We start from the raw sequence: 18,840 nt of genomic DNA on the forward strand, positions 1-18,840 counted from the left end.
CTTTTCCTCTCCTGAAAAACAAAACCAGAAGGCATTTTTACCTAAAGCTGCTGCAACTGCGTATTGTATCCTTTCATGGGATTATTAAAGTGTGCATTGTACACCCCAAAGCATTTTGGCATTCATAACCAAATTTGTCAGACATTTTAATTGTCTTTCTGTTGCAAAACCTAACCTGGGCAACCATTGAAAACATTGTCCAGTTTCTTTCTTATTAATTCCTTCAAGTTTCCCCTCCCCCCCATATTTTACATTTTGGAACCTGGAACCGCATGTGATAAAAGAAAGGAAAGAAGCGCTAAATAATTTGGTGAGACAGGCTGTCCATGTCCTATGAAGGGGAGGTTGGTAACTTTCTGTCAGTTCCAAAAATTGGCTTGTGAATGTATTCGGTCTTCAATTAGAGAGAAGGGAATGTCCAAAATGTTTGCTTTGCTTTTATTTATTTATTTATTTATTTATTATTTAAATTTATATTTTTTTTGTTGTTAGTTGCGAAGTCGTGTCCGACCCATCGCGACCCTATGGACAATGTTCCTCCAGGCCTTCCTGTCCTCTACCATCTTCTGGAGTCCATCTAAGCTCACGCCTACTGCTTCAATGACTCCATCCAGCCACCTCCTTCTCTGTCGTCCCCTTCTTCTATTGCCCTCAACCTTTCCCAGCATTAGGCTCTTCTCCAGCGAGTCCTTCCTTCTCATTAGGTGGCCAAAGTATTTGAGTTTTAGCTTCAGGATTTGGCCTTCTAAAGAGCAGTCAGGGTTGATCTCCTCTAGGACTGACCGGTTTGATCGCCTTGCAGTCCAAGGAACTCGCAGGAGTCTTCTCCAGCACCATAGTTCAAAGGCTTCAATTCTTTGGCGCTCAGCCTTTCTTATGGTCCAGCTTTGACTGCCATACATTGCAACTGGGAAGACCATAGCCTTGACTATACGCACTTTTGTTGACAGGGTGATGTCTCTGCTTTTTAGTGTGCTGTCTAGATTTGTCATGGCTTTCCTCCCGAGGAGCAAGCGTCTTTTAATTTCTTGGCTACAGTCCCCATCTGCAGTGATCTTGGAGCCCAGGAAAATAAAATCTGTCACTACCTCCATTTCTTCCCCATCTATTTGCCAGGAATTGAGAGGGCCAGATGCCATGATCTTGGTTTTCTTAATGTTTAGTTTCAACCCAACTTTTGCACTCTCCTTCTTCACCCGCAACAAGAGGCTCTTTAGTTCTTCTTCACTTTCTGCCATTAGAGTGGTATCATCTGCATATCTTAGGTTGTTGATGTTTCTTCCGGCAATCTTAATTTATATACCGCCCTATTATTCCCGTAGGACTCAGGGAAAATTAAAATACGTAGTATACAAAATTAAAATCGATTTAAAACTGTTAATGAAATGACTGTCCCTGAAGGTTAAACTAAAACCCAATTAAAATTAAATTAAATTAAAACCCCTCAGTCTGGGCCAAACAGCTCAAAGAACCAGGTTTTCAAGTCCCGGCGAAATGAGCGAAGGTCGGGGGGGGGGGGAGTTTAAAACTCCAGGCGTGCCTATCAAGTCGGCTCTGGAGTCCACAGGTGAAAAGCAAAATGGGTTGCCAAGTTGCCATCCTTTCAAAAGGCTGGAGAGATTTCAAATTGGATATTTTGCAGATCCCCATGGCCGCTCTGAGGAAACGTCGTGGCTTTCTTCTGACCCGATCTTTATGAGGAACTGGGGGAAAAAAGAATTTGGCTTGCGTTTGGACTGGGGGTGGGGAAGTGCCTCTGATCAAAGGATGCAACGCATGGAAAAGCTCGGTACAAATTATTTCAGGGACTGGGGTGGCCCTGGCATAAATCTCTCACGAAAATCAGGACATCCGTGCAGAAATTAGAAAGGGGAGGAAGAGGAGGAGTTGAGAGGGATAACTAAAAACTCTGCCTGGCTCGATTCTTGCCTGATTCATTGGAGAACATTATAAATGTACATCTTTCTATTCCTTAAAAATGTTCCTCTGGTGTTCTCGGGCATTATTTTATTTATTTATTTTTTATTTTAATTCCATTTATATCCCGCCCTTCTCCAAAGACTCAGGGTGGCAAGATAAAACTGTTTTCGAACCAACCCAGGCCAGACCGTCCTTCTCTCAGACGGAACAAGCGAAGCCTTTTGATTTGCAGCGTCCTGCTATCTGTTTTCCAGGACACGTTTATTTCTTCGGGAGGGAATGGGTTGCATTTGCTCTTGGCTATCAGCACAAGGAGCTAATACGAAAAGTGCCTCGTTGGGTGTTATGTATGCAGGCACCTGCATAGCAACAGCCACCAGGGGGCGTTGGCCTGAACAGTTTTTGGCGGGAAACCCAGTTTCGGCGGGAAACCTAGGGCCAACCCCATTGGCTGTCCGCTTACCTGGCTAGGTATTTAAGGAGGCCAGGTAACCCTCATTCCCTAGTGGGCCATCCCCCCCAGCTGAACTCACACTCTGGCTGGCGTCTCTTCCTTGCGTCGGACCCACTACACAATAATGGGGATCGCTAGGCTGACCACCTTACGATTTGCCAGAGGGGCTGATACACACAACCCATTTATAGAAGAAGTTAGTTAAAGGTGAAACATTGCTTAAAGAAAGAAAACAAGGATGGAGGGAGAAGTAACAGAAAAACGATAGCTAGAGATGACACACATGCACACACACACAGACACACACACACACACACACACAGACACACACAGACACACAGACACACACACACACACACACACACACACCCCAAACCGGTTTTATTTATTTATTTTATTTAATAATATTTCTATACCGCCCTTCTCCCGCAGGACTCAGGGCGGTGAACAGGGCAAGAATAAAAATACAAATTACAAAAGTTAAAACTAAATTAAATAAATGCCCACATACTAAAATAGATATTTAAAACCTAATAAATAACAATAGCAAACCCACCCCCCGATCCCCTCATCAGGCCAGGCCAGCTTGTTCAAAAAAGTATGTTTTTAGCTCGCGGCGAAAGGAGCAAAGGTCGGGCGCCGTCCGGAGCTCAACCGGGAGCTGATTCCATAGCTCCGGGGCGCCCACAGAGAAGGATCTCCCCCTGGGGGCCACCAGTCGACATTCTCTGACCGGAGGCACCCTGAAGAGGCCCTCTCTGTGGGAACGCACAGGGCGGAGGGAAGTCGATGCCGGCAGCAGGTGTTCCCTCAGGTACTCCGGTTTAAAGCCTGCTCAGCAATACGTTGACTCCGAACTATGCAAAAGTGCAGCCGATAGGATGGAACGGGGTTCATATTTTGGAATGTCAGATGACCTCATTTTATTCCCTGCAAATGATTATCCAATGTCTCTCTGGAGCTTGCATTAAAATGGTTTTAAAAAGTCCCCCTGCCTCATGGCTAGGAGAGGCGGCTTGGCTTACCTGCAAGCTGCTCCAGGAGGACTGGTGGACGACGTGGATCTTCAGAGTGTGAAGGGACGACAAAGGGAATCTTACCAACTTTGAAACTGGCGTCTATTTTTAGTGCAGGATTTGCTGACTGACCTTGCGTGATATCACTGCAAGGGAAGAATCTTTACATCTGCTACTAAAACTATTCCCTGATGTGACCTGAAACCGTTTTGGCCATGACAGTCAGCAATGAGGCTGCAGAAGCAGACTGTGACACTAGACGGACAGAGTGAAGGGTCCCCCAGTGTCTTGAAACGGAAGCTCCGATTTGGGGGTTTCCCGGAAGCAGCCTTGGTCGTGACCGTGCAGTTCCCAGCAACAGACAGCCACGGTTGGGTCAGCTAACCCTGATTTATTTCTGGCTAAGCAGATCTATCTGGGTTTCCTTCCTTAGCAGAAATTGGAAGTGGATTCAAAACAATCCCGCAGCATCTGCTAAGCTTGTAAGCCGCCCTGAGTCTTCGGAGAAGGGCGGGATATAAATGGAATTAAAATAAATAAATAAATAAATGGCAGAAGTCATGGAGGTACAGCGAACAAGCATATTTTCTTCTCTAACTATAATCAAGAGAAGTGATTACGGTGAAGCTATCATTTGTTACCGTAATTGCTTAAGACACAAAGATAATAGTAAAGAAAGAGCACCAGTAACACAAGTAATATTTCAAGGCAAGCTATATTAATGGTTTTACTCAAGGGAAGCTGACAGCAGTACTGAATGGAGAGGAATGAATGGAGAATGTCCAATGAATTGTGTAATATAATCTGTGTTAAATACAGAAAGTAGGTGTCATTTTTCCAAAACTGAACTGAACCCAGAAAAAAAATGTAAGTATGGAAAGTCCTGCCATTAAACCTCCTGGGGGTCTAATCAGCCAGGACCTTCTTAGTGAGGGAAGGTTTCTCAAAGGCCTCGGCCATTAGATGAGGAATCAGGGCTGAATGTCTCAAGGGATCCACAAAGAATAATCTTTGCTTTTGTTATTATTTCTCAGATTTATTTCCCATCTTCTCCAGGGCTTCTTCCAAGCCCTCTCCAACCTCTTTCCGTGGCAATCATCTTAAGAGGGGAGTTAGGCTGAGAAAGGACAATGCACCCCCAACACAGTGTCCGTGGCTGAAGATGGACTTGAACAGAATCGCCCTGCTCCTAATCCAAAAACTTGGCTGCTGTGATAGTGTCTGTATTGATTATACGTCATTTAAGATAATCCTTCAGCACAGCCCCATTTACTCTGGTTAGAGACATGGAGGAACCCAATCAACTGGGGGTAGATTGGAGAGTTCCAACCTCAGAGAAATCCATAACAGGACAAAGGACTAGGATTCCTCTTTCCATCAAAAGGAGAAGAGGATGAAGCTGGTGGATTTGCACTTAGTTTTTTTTAAAAAATGCATTAAGGTGTAGGGGAAGAACAGGCAGAGCTAGCTAGATAATAGATAGATAGATAGATAGATAGATAGATAGATAGATAGATAGATAGATAGATAGATAGATAGATAGATAGATAGATAGATAGATGATAGATAGGTAGATGATAGATAGATGATAGATAGATAGATAGATAGATAGATAGATAGATGATAGATAGATAGATAGATAGATAGATAGATAGATAGATAGATAGATAGATAGATAGATAGATAGATAGATAGATAGATGATAGATAGGTAGATGATAGATAGATGATAGATAGATAGATAGATAGATAGATAGATAGATGATAGATAGATAGATAGATAGATAGATGATAGATAGATAGATAGATAGATAGATAGATAGATAGATAGATAGATAGATAGATAGATAGATAGATAGATAGATGATAGATGGATGGATGGATGGATGGATGGATGGATGGATGGACGGACGGACGGACGGACGGACAGACAGACAGACAGACAGACAGATAGATAGATAGATAGATGGATAAGCATTAACAGCCATTGTGCCTAACAGTGATCAACAACCCATCTTCAATGAATTTATTGAGTCTCCTTTTAAAACTCTCTAAATGTGTAACCATCATCACATCGGAAGACAGTGGAACCTTTTCTAGTTTTCCCTATAAAAATGTTTTAAATTAAAATCAAACCCACATGTGAAAAAACAGCAATGTAAAGAAGTTGTTTTTATTTTGCAGCCCAGCCCGTTCTGGAATGAATTCGTCTTCCAAGGTGTCTGGACACAGGAAATACTAATCAACTGAGAATGTATTGGGATACAAAGCTTTTTAGTTTTCATCAGCCTGTGGACTACACACACACACACACACACACACACACACAGAGAGAGAGAGAGAGAGAGAGAGAGAGAGAGAGAGAGAGAGAGAGACAGAGACAGAGACAGAGACAGAGACAGAGACAGAGACAGAGAGACAGAGACAGAGACAGAGACAGAGGGAGACACACACACACACACACACACACACACACACACACACACACACACAGAGAGAGAGAGAGAGAGAGCCTTGTCTTTTAAAATTATATTGGAAGTGTTGATAAAACATATTTTTTTCTTGAACTCCTTCCCATCTTTGTTGGTGTCAAGTGTTGGAGACAGTGGAACTGCATGTTCTGAAGAATTTATTGTTCTGAATTATAAAAAGTACCCATTTTCACAGTTTTAGCATATTTGTTATAGAGATATCTTTTATTTATTTTTATTTATTTTATTTATTTAGTTATATTTATATACTAAGCTCCAGACGATTTGTATGAAAACATTTTACTTTTTCCCCCTTTTTTGTTTTGTGGTAATAATTTCTCGAGTGTCTTGAATATTAAAATGCAGTGCATGATGTCGTTTATCTCTTCCTGTCAAAATCATATTGACTCCTTTTGTCTTTCTAGAATGAAACCAAATGTTCCCAAATTTATCTTGGCTCCTAGAATACATTATTCAGATTGAAGAATGCTATTTATTGCCGTAAGAACTCTCTATCTCTCTTTGTTCTTTGGACTTCCAATGACTTTGTAAAGCGAGCAGAGTGGTTATTACGCTGCACCCAAGTTCATACATTCTAAATTTTGTTGCCGATGGTTGAAATGCTGCTGCCAAGTTTTTACTGAGAGAACAAAGGGAAAAATATTTGTGTCTCAGGGACTTCTGCAAATAATCCTGTACAATAGCAGGAGAAGGATGTGGATATCAGCAGCGTACAAATTCATCATCACTGCTCTTTTCTAACTATCCGTTGCTCCCCAAAGACTCACACAACTGATTCATTCAGCTAAAAAGTTTCATCCTATTTTCCTAGTGTTTGTACACGTTCCTAAGCAGCTGATAATAAGTGAAACCAAGGCATGAGAGCAATTTATTCTAAAATGTGTAATAATAAGCTAATAATATACAATGTGCTATGTAGGTATGCATTATATGTAATATAAATAATATGTAATATAGTAATCTCAGAACCATTGTACCACATCTTTAAAAAATCCTGGAATATCAGGGGATTACCCGAGGATTGGATAAGAGCTGATGTGGTTCCCATCTTCAAAAAAAGGAAGAAAAAAACCCACCTAGACCCAGGAAATTACAGACCAATCAGCCTAACATCAATACCTGGAAGATACTTTGAAAAAATAATCAAAAAACAGATCTGTGAACATCTAGAAACTAATAAAGTTTATAACTAAAAGCCCGCATGGCTTTATTAAAAACAGATCTTGCCAAACCAATCTTATTTCCTTCTTTGATAGAGTGACTAAACTCGTAGATCAGCAAAATGCTGTGTAGACATAGTATACTTAGACTTCAGCAAGGCATTCGACAAAGTAGACTACAACCTACTTCTTAGTAAACGAGAAAAATGTGGGATGAATAGCACCACCACCAGATGGATTTGTAACTGGCTGACAAACCATATTCAACGTGTCATCCTTAATTGTACTACATGGAGGGAAATAAGCAGTGGGGTACCTCAAGGCTCTGTCTTGGGCCCAGTACTCTTCAATATCTTCATAAATGAGTTAGATGAGGGAATAGAAGGGGAACTCATTAAATTGGCAGATGATACTATGCTGGCAGGAATAGCCAACACCCCAGAAGACAAGCTCAGGATCCAAAAAGATCTTGACAGACTTAAACAATGGGCCCTATCCAATAAAATGAAATTTAATGTGGAGAAAAGCAAGGTTTTTACACTTAGGCAGGAAAAAGTACAGATTAGGCAAAACCTGGCTCAAAAAAGTAACTATGAGAGGGACCTTGGAGTCCTAGTGGACGATCACTTAAATCACTTAAAAGAAGAAATAGGGGGGACATGATAGCAGTGTCCCAGTATCTGAGGGGCTGCCACAAAGAAGTGGGGGTCAAACTATTCACCAAAGCACCAGAGGGCAGGACAAGAAACAACGGTTGGAAACTGACTAAAGAGAGAAGCAACCTGGAATTAAGGAGAAAGTTCCTAACAATGAGGACAATTAACCAGCGGAACAGCTTACCCCCAGAAATCATGGGTGCTCCACCACGGGAGATTTTTAAGAAGACACTGGACATTCACCTGTCTGAGATAGTATAGGTTCTCCTGCTTGAGCAGGGGGCTGGACTAGAAGACCTCCAAGGTCCCTTCCAGCTCTATTCTGTTCTATTCTAAATATGAGCTAGCCGTGTGCAGCCACCGCCAAAAAAAAGCTAATACAATCCTTGGTTGTATAAACAGAGGCATAGAATCAAAATCACATGAAGTATTATTACTGCTTTATACAGCCTTAGTGAGGCCATACCTGGAATATGTCATCCAAATTTGGTCACCACATAACACAAAAGATGTTGAGACTTTGGAAAAAGTTCAGAGAACAGCAACTAAGATGATTGAAGGCCTGGAGACTAAAACATGTGAAGAACAATTGCAGGATTTGGGAATGGCCAGTCTAGAGAAAAGAAGGATTAGGGTGGGACATGATAGCAAGTATCCCAATATCTTTGTGGGGCTGCCACAAAGAAGGGGGGGTCACACTATTCTCCAAAGCACCAGAGGGCAGGACAAGAAACAAGGTGCAGTGTATGCCTCCCAGCATACACAAAGGACAGCACAGCAGGAGGCTGATGGTGCAGATCAGCAGAGGGGTTGGACAGCTCCGGGCGATAACTGCTCACTCAGGATAAGCCTAATGACTTAAGCTGTTGACAGCCCCAGGCATGGTCAGCCTGGTGGGAAGCCAGGATCCACACCCATTATCACCTGCACTGGCAGGAAGCCCAGGTTTGAACTGATTGGATGCCATCCACCTGGGCAGGTACGAATAGACGCCAGGTTTCCCTGTTTCCCCAGTTCGTTCTGTTCAGAATAAACTCATCTTTACCCCAGCTCTGTGTCCGTCTCTATGTGAAGCACGCGACTTTACACAATGGATGGAAACGGATCAAGGAGAGAAGCAACCTGGAATTGAGAAATTTCCTAGCAGTGAGGACAACAACCAGAGGAACAGAAGTTGCCTCCAGAAGTTGTGGGTGTTTCATCACTGGAGGTTTTTAAGAAGAGACTGGAGAGCCAGTTGTTGGAATGGTGTATGGTTTCCTGATTGAGCAGAGGGCTGGACTAGAAGACCTCTAAGGTCCTTTACAGCGCTATTCTGATGGATTGACCACCCTTAAAAACATATCTCATCATGCTGGCGTTAACTGGTTGCAGAGAAGCAAGAGAAATTGTTGAAGTGTGGTGTGGAGGGAGATGGGTTAGGAACAAGACAGGCATACTGACTGACTGTAATGTTGAACAGATGACACAGAGAGAGAGAAAGAGAGAGAGAGAGACTGTGAAGTTTATAAATTTGGTTGCAAAATTATTTTTAGCACCATTGTAAATGCAAACAGTTGCTGTCTGCGGTTGTCAGTAAACGAGGACTCCCTGTAGCACAATGCAAACACCACAACAGTAATACAAAATGGGATGAGATTTGATCACAGAGAGGAGTCCATTATTAAGAAAAGGACTTAGCAATTGAATATTTGTCCTTGCAAAATACAAACAGAACGAAGTGCGACTATTGTTTAAAAGCAAAACAAAGAAGAAACACTTTTTTTCTAGGCTTGAATTCATGCCAACCAAAGCTCTGGGACCTATTTTTTCAGATGTTTGTGGTCCCACGCCAATCAAAACACAGAATGAGAAGAACAATTTTGTAAGTTCATAGATTCAAAGCACACTGGCACCTCCCCCTTAAGTGGCAGGGTTGAAGTGTTTGAGAAATTCAGACTGTATTATGCTTAGACAGAAAGCAAAGTCAGTAACAACCAAAATACCTCAATGAATAAGTGAAAAGCTTAAGGTCTAATAACAAAGACGGATCAGGAATTTGAACGTTATTTGAATAACAGACATAAAACATGAAAAAAAAGGATAAATCATTGCATTGAACGAAACGGGGTAGCGGAGGGGGGAGCAAAGCTATTAAGCATGAGAAGGACGGCGTCTTCTTGATGCAAGGTTTCTAAATGATTTCTGGAGAGAACTACTTTAACACAGGCACTTATCTGCAAAATCATTTAGCAATAAAAAAAAATGTACATAAAGCCCCAGGTTGAGTTATGGTGTGGGAGGAAACCCAATTTGTCACACTGAAAGGTTCCTGGATGCAAAGTTGATGCCTAACTAAAGAAAAAGAGAATAAATTAAACCCAGTTAGAACTAATGCTGGGCTATCAGACTGAGACAAAATAAAAATACAGGGTTTTGGATTTAAACATGAAATTAAAGACACACATAAGGTTGCCCATTTTAATGAAAAAGAAAGGAGATAATTGAGCTGCCCTATCTAGGAGTTAGTAGAAACCATCTGGGTTTTTCCAGGAGCATCTGCACCTCCTCAGAGGAATCCCAAACGGAAGCATATAAAATATTAATATTAATGGGAATGATGACAGTGGACAGTTGGAAAGAGTTAATGGAAGGGGATCTGGGGACCCGACACAGCTCTGGGTTCAGAAGAGGCTGCTGAGACACCATCACACCCAGTTCCAGACTTGACATTAAGACAATCTCGATTAACAAGGAAGGAATACGTTGTACGGTTAATGCAAAGGATGGGCCTGGCCCCAAAACACAGAGTGGAGGATGGGGACGGCCATCAGCCGAGCCCCAGAAATGAAGAAATGGGATCCTTTCCCAAAAGCCAAACACAGAATCTAATAGAACCAGAGCTTTTTTTCCTCATAGAACGCTCAGAACGGAGTTCCGGCACCTTTTTTGGATGGAACCTTGTAGGGAAGGCAAGGCAGGTTGTATGACGTGTGTGAGTTCCGGCACCTTTTTCTTTTACAAAAAAAGCACTGAATAGAATCACCAAAGAGGGGGAAAAAATTCCCAAATTGTCTTCAGATCCAGCTGGTTCTTGACTTACATTTGTACTGGAGCCTACCGTTAGGATCACAAATTGCAATGGTTGTTAAGGGAGGCACCCATAGGATTGCCCCGTTGAACAACATAATAGGAAATTAGTTGATTGCCTCAATATGTGGGCCGTCATTTCAATCTAGATATACCCTGGTATTTGTACAAAATGATGAACTGAAAAACGAGTGCAAATTTTCCATGATGGCAGCAATTAAAAGTACCGTGCTGTGCTTGATGCTCTCTGATTGTTTATGTTCCATTACCCAACTAGGTAACATCTTCAGGCCTAATGAGTGTAGGGTTTGATCCTTGTTTATATATACTAACTTGCCCTGCCATATAGGGCCCATGTAGTAGAATAGAAGTTAGCTCGCTATAAAAAAAGGGAACAAACCCCACGATTGCTAGCCCCGATGATTTACCTGGCTGGAAACATCTGCAAGAAATCAACCAAGCTCAGGCAGCATCAAGGACTGCACAGTTCAACCTTGAACTACAAATAGTCTTTCCTATTGATGCTAAAAGTACTGTTTGAAACTGCCACAGAGTACTAAAAAATAGCATCAGCAGGGCCCAGAGATGGCCATGTGCAAATAATGGCTCTGGGTTTAGTTTTTGTTTTTTTAAAACAAACCCGAAATAGGGTTCTTGTTGTATGTACGTGTGGATCAGTCTTCTTCACATGCTGGCATCTGTGAAACTATATAGTTGGGGCTGCTGATGCTTTGAGGTGGCTCAAGAAATGACAATAGGGATCTAAAAATAATTATGACACGCAACAATTAAGTCATGGCCAGAAGGATGGCAGCAATAATAACATTACAATTATAAAATAAGTGACAATTGAGGAGAGAGAAGATGCAATGAAAAGACATTTTGTTACTCATGAATGAAGCAGATGTTCGATGAACGTGTGTTAGAATTAGCAAGAAGCAGCCAGTCCCTTGAGGAAATAATTCCTAGTTGGGGGGCACTAGAAATGCATTAAAAAAACTATTTCCCCATCTAAAAAAACACTTAAAGTAATGTTGTGCATTATATTTTTAGTACTTTCCAGATACAAGTACATTGGCTATATCTGAAAAGAAAAAAATTGCCAGGACGTCAGGAAAGTTGAACGTGGAAATCATTTCTTCGGCAAAGGATCCGGGAAGATGTTTGCTAAAATCAGAAAAATGCACCTCTAATATAATCATAAATAATTTTCGCTCCTGATTCAAACCATAATTGTTTTTGAAATTTTCGTTATTTGGAGGGGTTGTGAATAGAAGGAAAAATTTGGGGATGGAGCTTTGAATTCTATCCTATGAAGTAAAGCCAATTACTTGTTTTAAAAAGCAACCTGAAAATACCTCACGCATTAACTACTTATAACAATTCCTGGAGTTTGGATCCAGTAGCTGAGATTGTGCAGAGCTGAACAATTTTTGAATAGGACACATAAATTGTCCTGTATATATATTTATTATTACTACTAACATAAGTAAATAAACATTAGATAAATGACTATTTATTTATTATATTTGCCCTATACAAACAGAGCCAGTGTAGTCTAGTGGCTAAAGCATCGGACTAGAAAGTGGGGTATCGTGAGTTCAAATCCTGCCTTAGCCATGAAAGTCGGGGGTGGTGGTGACTTTTTCAGTTCCCTGAGTAGAAAAAATGATTAGAGTTGCTTAAGTGGGGTGCTCTTAAATTGTGAAAAGGGTGTTTTTAGAGATGGTGCTGAGACTCAGAGGGCCAGGAGGCAGGGCCTTGTTCATGCGAAGAAAATCAGAAAAAGAGCCAAAACAACAGTGGTGATTCCATTTATTCTGTTGATTGCTAGGCAGTGAGGCCAGGGTGCCCTTGAAAATACACTCATGTTCTACACAACCAAGGAGTAGCTTTCAGGACCCGGAAAGAACTAACTCAGAGTTACAAAACTTTCCTACTTTGCTAAACTGCACAGCTTGATGGCCAAAAATGGTGAGACTGTAATCAAGAAGGGTTCATACTATAAGCTCCTCTGGATGCAGTTGGGAGGCTTGTAAACCATATGTCTGCCTTTGACAGCACGCACCGATGAATTTGTACGATTTGACAGCTTCGCGGAGAATGAGCGGGTGAATGCCTTGGCATCTAGACAAGCTTCCCTTGTTGAGATGCAGAGTCCCAGATGGCGAAGAGAACCACATAGGTGGCCATCCAAACAGACCCTTCCTGAGAATCCAGGGTGGGCCCAATCCAGCTTCTTTGCATTCTTCTCTTCACGATCTTGGGAGAACCACGCAAAGGAAAATAACTGAAAACTTCAATTTTGTAACTTTATATCTCAAGAAAAAAAAAATAAAAAGATTTGTGTTTGGGTGTAAGTGACAAGCTTAACACAATCAGCACCAAAATTCAAAATTTCGGAGAGTTCCCAGGGCCCAGGACTCCAGCAACTATGTGTGAACCGTGTTCATTTTAAATTTTCTACAATCCTTGGATCTTACTCCAAGGCATGATGGGAAAATTAAATGGCAGCCTACAATGGTCCAGTTTTTAAATTCACCACGCAATATTGCTGCCTGGCCCCCAAAATTCATCAGGAAGGTTACAGGGTGCCTGGCTACCAAGACAGATTTCCCCACCCCAACAATCTGCATTAATCTGAAACTCATTACAGATGAACTGGCTAAAAAAAACACATACAGCAATTGAAGATTAGAAGGACAACGGCAGTAAAAATGATAAAATTCATCTTGTGTTTTCAGATGCTTTGATTTTTAAGGCAATGTTAGAGGAAGTATTTATTTATTTTATTTTAATTCCATTTATATCCCGCCCTTCTCCGAAGACTCGGGGCGGCTTACAAGCTTAGCAGTAGCCTTCATTCTATGTATATTTATTTATTTTATTTTAATTCCATTTATATCCCGCCCTTCTCCGAAGACTCGGGGCGGCTTACAAGCTTAGCAGTAGCCTTCATTTTACGTATATGCCTGCTTATTAGGGCTTTCAAACACACCCCAAGCGGCATTATTACAAAGTCAGCTTATTGCCCCCAACAATCTGGGTCCTCATTTTTAAACAAGGCAGGCGTGGGTCAGAAGCTCAGGGATAATTTGATGCAAAATGCAATTGAAATGATATTAGGAACATCCCCGTTTTTAAACTATTTCCTCTTTTTAAAAAATATTTACTTTCAGTCTGCCTATCATCCCAGTTCCTAGAGAGTGTATAAATGCCAAAAAAAATGAGTAATAACGGAAAAGAAAAGATTTAAAGGGTTAGAAAAATTGAAACACCAGCGTTGGTTAAGAAAGGTATGGGGCTGCCCTTGAGAACCACTCGGAGGCTCCAACTGGTGCAGAATGCAGCCGCGCGAGTTGTGTTAGGGGTCTCCCGATACTCCCATATTACACCTCTGCTCCGTGAGCTGCATTGGCTTCCGGTTGCCTTCCGGGTGAGATTCAAGGTACTGGTTATGACCTACAAAGCCCTACATGGCATGGGTCCGGAGTACCTTAGGGAGCACCTGCGACCAGCATCAACTTCCCTCCGCCCAGTGCGCTCCCACAGAGAGGGCCTCCTCAGGGTGCCGCCATTCGGAGAATGCCGTCTGGTGACCCCCAGGGGGAGGGCGTTCTCTGTGGGTGCACCTGACCTGTGGAACCGTTTACCGGTTGAGCTCCGGATGGCTCCCGACCTTCGCTCCTTCCGACGTGATCTAAAAACATATTTATTTGAACAAGCCGGCCTGGTCTGATGGGTTTGGGGTTTTAATTACTATTTTAATGTAATTTATTTTCTGCATTTGGGCACTAGGGTTTAATTTGTTTTCAATTTCTGTATTTGGGCATTTTGATATTTAGGTCCCTGTTCACCACCCTGAGTCCTTCGGGAGAAGGGCGGTATACAAATCAAATCAAATCAAATCAAATAAATAAATAAATAAATAAATAAATAAATAAATAAATGAATGAATAAATAAATAAATAAATAAATATCCAGCTGGGTGATCTGGCTCCAGTTGCTTTCTCTCGATCTTAGAAGGCCACTTCTGGAAGAAAAAAAAACTTGCCAAGAATACTGCCAGGTCTTGCCCAGGCAGTCACCAGGAATCAACCCTGACTCCAAGGGAGAAACCAACACACACCTACACAAAAACGTCAGGTAATTTGGATCAAGTAGGCTTCCCAGAATCCGCGAGACCTTCAGCAGCTCTCCAGAGCATTCCAAGCACTTCCCCGGCAGAATCTCAGTCATCCTTGCTTAATCCACGTAAGTCACCCGGGAATCTCAACAAGTGTTGGGAGGAAGCCTGCCCTGCTGGTGAGTCGCCTCTGCATGCCAGACGGACTCTGCAGCTGGCACTCCTGAAGCCCATCAAAAGATTCCTCTGCCTTTTCTTCTCACTGTGACACAAAGATGCCTATTTTAAAGTACGTTGCCTCATCTCTGGTCCATTGAAAAAACATCTTAAAGTTGTGTATAGTTTAGTTGTGTTTAGTTGTCTAAAAGCTTCTGGGACAATACAATCTGTCCAGCTTAGTTACAAAATAGAGTTGGAAGGGATCTTGGAGGTCTTCTAGTCCAACCCCCCCTACTCAAGCAGAAGACCCTAGACCAGGGGTGTCAAACTTGCAATGTCACGTGACGTGTCACGACGTATCGCAACTTTTTCCCCATTGCTGGCAATGGGGTGAGCACAGTTTTGGCGTGATGCATCCGGCCCGTGGACCGCAAGTTTGACACCCCTGCCCTAGATCATTCCGGGCTGCTGCTGGTATGCGTGTGCTCACACACCTTCAAGTTGCAGCCTCAACCCTACGTGGCCCTTTTGTGGTCCTGAGCCACAGGAGAGAAGAGACAGCTGGCCTCTGCAGGGGTGTCGGTGCAGGCTCCGTGTGAGCTCCTTCTGTGCACGGGTTTAGTGCCGTGTTGAAAAAGTGCTCAACCTGGAATTAAAAGAATACACACTACAGTTCTCTGTTTGAGTCAGTATCAGTCCCTTAGTTCGTGGTGGCCAGCTTAAATTAGGAAGGAAAGTTGGTGTCAATATCCAGCTTGAGAATCCAAATAAAACTGCAGGTTCGTTACGTTTCTGAAAATCTTACTGTTTATTTACACGGCAGGGTAACATCGAAGCAAAACTAACTCTGAGGTTCCCAGACACCAATTCATAGAGAATTAAACAATAATTTCCCCAGCCAAACCCGCAACCAGGCTGGCTAGGGAATTCTGGGAGCTGAAGTCCACACGTCTTAACGCTGCTGAGGGTGAGAACCACTGAATTAGCGAATAACACGGTGTCCCATCCAGCCCGCCTCCTCAAGGTGTGCCATTTTATTCCACAGGAAGTTGTTTCACAATCCAGATTTGACCCTCTTGCTCTGCCTGTAATGGCACAAGCCAGCTTTCCTAACAGCCAGCAGGCTGAGCCATTGCAATCAGTAGGCAATGCGCAAAACTGCACTGGATAAATTTGCCAGCCAATTTGCCACGACGCACTCATTACCTAGTGATTATCGGAGTGACTTAACACAGCTGGCTTCCTCCAGGCCTGACAGGGCAGTTTGGGAAAAACGTTATAAATCAGCTCCGGTTGCAAAACCCATCCCAGCCTCTGGGAAGAGTTTTTGCAAAAATCTATGCAGCCTGGGGGACATTAGTGGGGTGCAAAGTCACACTGACCTTATCCAGAGTGTGTAAATTTTTAAGAGAAAGGTTTGTAGGCAGAGTATGCTTCCTGTTCCATTCTAGGGTAGCTTTTTCCTGACTGCAAACACGGTTTCTTAATGGGTACAAAGTTAATTTGGAACCGTTGCCAGACCAGGCAGGAGCTGCTTTGCCACTTAGGGGATTTCTGAAGTCTGCAGTATAAATTTTGCTTTTTTTTTTGCAGCCCACTGCTGGCTGTAGTGTGAATATTAAGTGATGCCCTCCAGGACTGGCGGTGATTATAGCACAATCAAGGTCTGTGCACCAATTACTAGCTTAATCACCGGGAGAGAAATGGAGTTGGAAAGATCACACGTGTCCTGTAATTTTGGCTCAGAGCCGGGCTCTCCAACCTTTGAAACACGGAAATGACAGCTGCACCTTTCTTTCGTATCGCACGTCTCCAGTGAAGTTGTTCTGTACCAGCCTGCTACCGGCCTTGCAGAAAAGGCAACCCCTTTATAAACGGCAAGAGGCTGGAATACGTCTGCCAAATTTATTACAAAAACAAACAAGACACTACCAAGATACAGGAGCTTTGAAACACTATCTGAGCGGTTGCTTTCAGCAAACCAGCCCTCCCCAAACATTCCCTTTATAAAGAGTTCAGGGCGTGGCCTCTCTTTGCCTCCTTCCGAGAAGCCCCATTGCCTTCCTCTGTTTACTCCTACTTGACTGCCTTCTGCGTCGGGCGTCCTTGAACAGGGCCAGCTGTGGGTCATCTTCATCCACACTGTCAGGCTCACACAGCTGGGTCTCCATGGTGACCAAGTGGGAGGGGCCTGCCTGAGGGCTATCATCAGCAAGATCTTCAACACCCCCCTCCTCCTCTGAGTCGTCGTCCGATCCAACTGCCGAACCCACAGGCTGACCCTGAATCACAACAGAAGTTGTGGCTTCTTTTTGCTGTGATTCTTGGCCGGGCTTCCACTCGCATGGCGCCAGCTCCCAGCCCAGCTTCCCTCCCAAAAGGGGAAAGGCCCCCACCCTGCTGATCTTACGCAACCTGCCCCCATGGGTCTGTTGCGTCTTGTGTTTACCCTGGAAGCAGACCATCTTTCTCTTATTGAATACAGGTAGTTCTCAACTTATGACCCAACTGATCCCAAAGCTTCCACTGCTAAGCAAGGCAGCTTTTACATGAATTTTGCTCCATTTTGTGACCTTTTTTTGCCACACTGGTTAAGCAAATTCCTTAAGTGAATCATAAGGTTGTTAAGGAAATCTGGCCTCCTCCCTTCACTTGGCTTGTCGGAAGAGAGTTGGGAAGGTCGTGAAAAGTGATCACGTGACCCCCAGGAAGGTGCAACTGTCGTAAGTTCCTAAGGCTGTGTGGACGTTGCAATGGCCATAAGTGTGAGGACCAGTCACAAGTCACTTTTTCTAGTGCCACTGTAAGTTTGAACAGTCACTAAATGAATGTTTGTAAGTCAAGGACTACCTCTATGCTAAAAAAATATATATAATGGACAAATTGATCAAACTAAACTGTAACTTCGTTTAATCTACTCTGATGTCCAGCTCAAGAACTTCCTTCCTTCCTTTCTTCTTTCTTTCCTTCCTTCCTTCCTTCCTTCCTTCCTTCCTTCCTTCCTTCCTTCCTTCCTTCCTTCCTTTCTTTTTCTTTCTTTCCTTTCTCTTTCTTTCTTTCTTTCTTTCTTTCTTCTTTCTTTCTTTCTTTCTTTCTTTCTTTCTTTCTTTCTTTCTTTCTTTCTTTCTTTCTTTCTTTCTTTCTCTTTCTTTCTTTCTTTCTTTCTTTCTTCTTTCTTTCTTTCTTTCTTTCTTTCTTTCTTTCTTTCTTTCTTTCTTTCTTTCTTTCTTTCTTTCTTTCTTTCTTTCTTTCTTTCTTTCTTTCTTTCTTTCTTTCTTTCTCTTTCTGACTCTTTCCTTCCTTCCTCCCTTCTTCCCTTTCCTTCCCAATATCCAACAATAACCTCTGTTGTTATGCAGATTGGTCTTTCTTTCAGCATCAGAATTAGGACCGGGTTTTTTTCCCCCATTATCATCAAGTGAGCCCAACAAGGTTAGAAATCCATGGCTAGAGGCTGAACAATTAAAACTTTCAAACTAACTAGCAGAGCGGTAACTTTTGTTGTTGATGCTTAGAGATCAAAACTAACAAAAAAAAATTGTGACTCCATCAGCCTGTGCTAAACAAAGGAGGAAATGTTGCCCTCGCGGTCTCTGTGTTTCTGGGTGTGTGTTTAGGCTTGTGGTGGGACTCATGCAATCTTAAGAGGATGAAAAATTCCTGCCTCCCCCTCCTTCCATGCTGGGGATAATCGAGCACATCTGGACCTGAGCAGGTGAGGGGAGCTTGATCCAGGCTGCCTTAAGTGCTGGAGTTGAATTATTTATGCCCTTGGCTGGGCTGGGGAGG

At 42.7% G+C, this 18,840-nt stretch overlaps 2 protein-coding genes across 2 annotated transcripts in view; both read right to left on the bottom strand.

Moving 5' to 3' along the window:
- Positions 1-3,515, bottom strand: part of DUSP29 (dual specificity phosphatase 29) — a 280,314-nt gene extending 276,799 nt beyond the window's left edge. The window contains exon 1 of the mRNA XM_081329771.1: positions 3,400-3,515. The gene's annotated coding sequence lies outside the window, so the exon portion shown is untranslated. The remainder of the gene's footprint in view (positions 1-3,399) is intronic.
- The window catches only part of COMTD1 (catechol-O-methyltransferase domain containing 1), a 581,650-nt gene that overhangs the window by 449,654 nt on the left and 113,156 nt on the right, over positions 1-18,840 (bottom strand). The window lies entirely within an intron of this gene.

Source organism: Vipera berus, assembly GCF_964194415.1.
Source record: "Vipera berus genome assembly, chromosome: 5".
NCBI lineage: Eukaryota > Metazoa > Chordata > Lepidosauria > Squamata > Viperidae > Vipera > Vipera berus.